Genomic DNA, 4,137 nt, shown 5'->3' on the forward strand with positions numbered 1-4,137 from the left:
AGAATAATATAAATCTATACCTACATTGGCTATGTAGTTTTGTGGAAGATAGGGCCCGCTAATCCCACACTTTACGCTTGGTGCTAAATACTACTCCCTTTAATATCTGTATGCTCAAAACCATTGGAAATCGACTTCTTAAAACTAGCATAAGGATTTATATGAAAAGCCATTTATGCACTGACTTTAATAAGTCTATAATCAAAACTGTTTTGTGTTTCTGTAAATTGTAATAATATATAGTGTGGATTCCAAAGCTAAACCAATGATCAAAAGATCAAGGCTGTATTGAAAACTATAACAATCTTGCTCATAAGATGCTTATAGCACCATATTTCTTGAAATCACAACAATCAATCTTAGATAATAGTTCATGCTTCAATAATATCAAGAAAATTACTTTAAATCACAATATCATGCTCAATTCAACTGTAAAGCTGTAAACAATATCTTAATTCATGCTCATGGTATTCAAAATCATAAAAGATCATTCTTTAACTCAAAACAAACTTGGGATTTCATAATTCAATCATATCATACTCAAAATCATTAATAAGATACTATGGGTGTAAACCCCAAATTTTAAATTATAAGAAATTTATTTAAAAAAATAACTTTTGGCACAAGGACGGAGGATTTATCCTTGTTCAAACCCCACATACCTTAGAAGATGAACTAAATGAATAATCTTGCTTTTTGAATGATATTTGTGCTCTTGAATGAAGATTCTTGATGCTCTTGGTCTAGGGATCTTAAATCTTGAAACAATTTGGAAAAATAATAGTGGAATCTTGATTTTCTTAGAGATGAATGTTGAAGCCTAGGGTTATGAGAGTAATTTTGATGAAAACTTAGCATATAATGCTTCTAAAAGGCTTTAATCGTGTGTTTGGATGGATTGGGGGTTGGGGAAAAGTCCAAAATATCCCCTTTAACTCCTAAACAAAACTAGAAAAATAAATTAGGGTCCTAATTTTTGGCCTTGGCGTGATGCACCACTATCACGCCAAGACACTGGAAAGTGCCAACTGGGAAAATTCTTGGTGGATCGATGTGGAGGTTTTGCGTTGCCACCTTTTATGGGCCTGGAATCTCGGTGCAATGCGCCACTATTGCCGACCTTCACTCGAATTGGACAATTAGGAATTTAGCTCTCTCCGTGATCCACCAATATCGCGGAGGGCCCCTGGAAATTGATAATTAGGAATTAACAATACTCCGCGATGCGCTAAGGATCCAAATGACGGTGTTTTGCGACTAGAACTAAAAAGAGCCTGAACTTCTTGCCCGGTTAATGGATTTAAGCGAACCTTATATCGTTGGAAAACTTATTCAATTTCCTATGCCATGTAAAGTTCAAATCTAAAGAATTCCACAAAAAATAAACATCATTCATTCTAAGAGCTAGTCCTTTACACTTTCAGGGCGAGTTTAAGCTAGGAAAATTGCGGGTTATTACACTCGTACTACAATCACTACACAGAATGCAAGTTTCTACCCTAAGCATGTTATGTACACAATTGAAAGTTCAAGAATACTACTTCAAAACATCCTAGCCCCGGGAATTGACTCACCTAGTTGGCAAACTCATTCACATTTTTTAATCACAGAAATCATACAACCTAACTATCATCAAACATGTACCTTACCACAAGAGAGTTACCCATAATCACTCACATAGATTCAATTTATAATAAAATGGGTACAAAAATCAAATTACGCTTACTCTCACATAGAATTATCAAGTTGCACAAGATGAACCATAGGCTTCCCCTTAGTGTAGTACTCAACTAATATCAGAATGTTAAGCTTAGGATCAAATAGATTTTTAAGGTGTGTAATGTAGGCTAAGGGACGGGTAGAAACTATTCTGGTCAGTAATAGTGACTATCTTCCCTAAGCGCTTTAATACACCATACTTACACAATTAAGACCAATCTCAAACAACCTACTTATACCACTTCTATCTACCCACATATTTTTTTTGCACCGTCTCATTAAGCTCATTCACATACAATATAGTAGGAGTATTGTCTATCCACAACTTATTCAATCTGAAAAATAGTTTTTTCTTTACATTACACAACTCCCAACCACCACACATAACAATTTTACACACTAATAACTATCACTTTAGGGCTTCAATTTAACCTTTCTCCTACTTAAATTCAAACTCCTTTCTCAGTTAATTTAACACTAAAGTTCTTAAGAGTTTTAAATCAAATCAATGTCTATCAAAGAAGAGATTGGGCTACATATGAAGCTTCCAAATAAATAGCTAAAGGCTCAATGGTGTTAATTACAATTATGCATAAGTGCAGTTAAGAAAAAAAGTATTAACATGGCCATCAAAGAAATGCCTATATTATCTCCTAAACTCACACTCTTTATTTTGCTTTGCACAAACACTAGGCAAGTTCTAGTATCAAATGCAACAAGTAATATATAACAACCTCAGACGCACGTGACACATGCTCAACTCAAGTCGGATCATCATAGACTCTTAACTAAACAATCACATGAATTCAAATTTAGGCCAACAAGTATAGGATTCATAATAATGAACCTAGGAGTCTCAAAAGTAGTAATTCACACAATCAACATACTTTTCACAACTACAAAACTTGCATCATGTAATCAAATATAGCACCAACAAGAATATCCCACTATTCCTAACACAAAAATTTTAAAATTTACCCTAAAAATGGAAATTTCCCCACCCCACACTTAAAAATCTACTTTGTCCCCAAAGTATACTTTAAAAATAGACATATAAATACTCTTTGAATCCTCTAGTCCTAGCTAGTAGAATTTTTATACATCAAATGGGTCTGGGGACCCCATACTTAGTCTTCGCAATACTTCTTAGCTCAGGCTTTCTGGTACTCAGACTTTCCATTAACCTGTGACTCAACAAAAACCAAAACTAGTGAAGTTAAAACTAAAAATACTAAAAATAAAACCTACCGTAACTTGGGTTTCTTACCAAGCAGTGCCTGATTTAGTGTCGCGGCATGACCCAATTTCCGACTCATTCATTTTCCTTCATATTTTTTCTCACACTAGGACACCATCTTCTTATTCATTTTATACCTCTTATGTGTGAACTCACAAGGTCAAAAACTTTCTCAATAATGGCCTTTTCAGGCTCATCAATTTACATTATGTCGGGTTGTGGTGGTTGTGGATTGGGTTGCTCAATAAGAAAGTTTGAAGAGGTCTTTGGTGGACTCAACTCCACCATCCCACACTTATCCCCTTCAATAACTGTTATCATGCACAAATTTTTGTAGTAGTATAGTGTGTTGAGCGGCTTGTACACTTTGAATACCACCTTTTTATCATCCAGCCTCATTGTGAGTGTGCCCTCCTCACATCTATCAATGCTCCTCCCATCACCAAAAATGGACATCCCAATATAACTAGCACTCTTTCATCTGCTATAAAATCTAGGACAGTAAAATTAGCAGGCATAATAAACTTACCAACCTTGATGAGAACATCCTCTATAATTCCTTCAGGATGTGCTAGGGTCTGGTTTGCCAATTGGAGTATAACAGAGCTCGGTTTGGTCTTTCCCAAACCCAAGGTGTTGAACAAGGATAGGGGAATCAAGTTGATACTTGGCCCTAAATCACTAAGTGCATGTACCACTTCATTATTGCTAATTTAAATAGGGAGAGTGAGTCTCCCAGGGTCTTTGAGTTTTTTGGGCATATTTTAGTGAGTGCTACTGTCTTCACATCTTGCGGCTTAACTTTATTGATGACCACATCCTTCAAGTACTTAGCATACTTAGGCATTCCCTACAAAATATCTAAAAGAGGTAAGTTAATGTGCAGCTCTCTGAATATGTCAAAAAACTTCTTGAAGCATACATCCTCCATTTTATTTGCCTCTGTGGAAAGGTTAATAGCGGTCTCTGCTTCACTTGTTCAACAACTTTCATCTTCGAATATTCAGACTTCTTTGAATCTTTAGCAGCTTGGTCATCTACCTATTTAGGAACTAAATCAGCATCAACCTCCTTAGTTTTCTTTGGAGGTTTTTAATTGAGCTCCTTACCACTCCTCAAAGTGATTGCCATTACTTGTTTAGAATTATTAGTATCACTTGGCAAACTACCTTGAGGCCTGG

The sequence above is a fragment of the Capsicum annuum genome, chromosome 3 (genome assembly GCF_002878395.1).
Source record: "Capsicum annuum cultivar UCD-10X-F1 chromosome 3, UCD10Xv1.1, whole genome shotgun sequence".
In the NCBI taxonomy this organism is placed as follows: domain Eukaryota; kingdom Viridiplantae; phylum Streptophyta; class Magnoliopsida; order Solanales; family Solanaceae; genus Capsicum; species Capsicum annuum.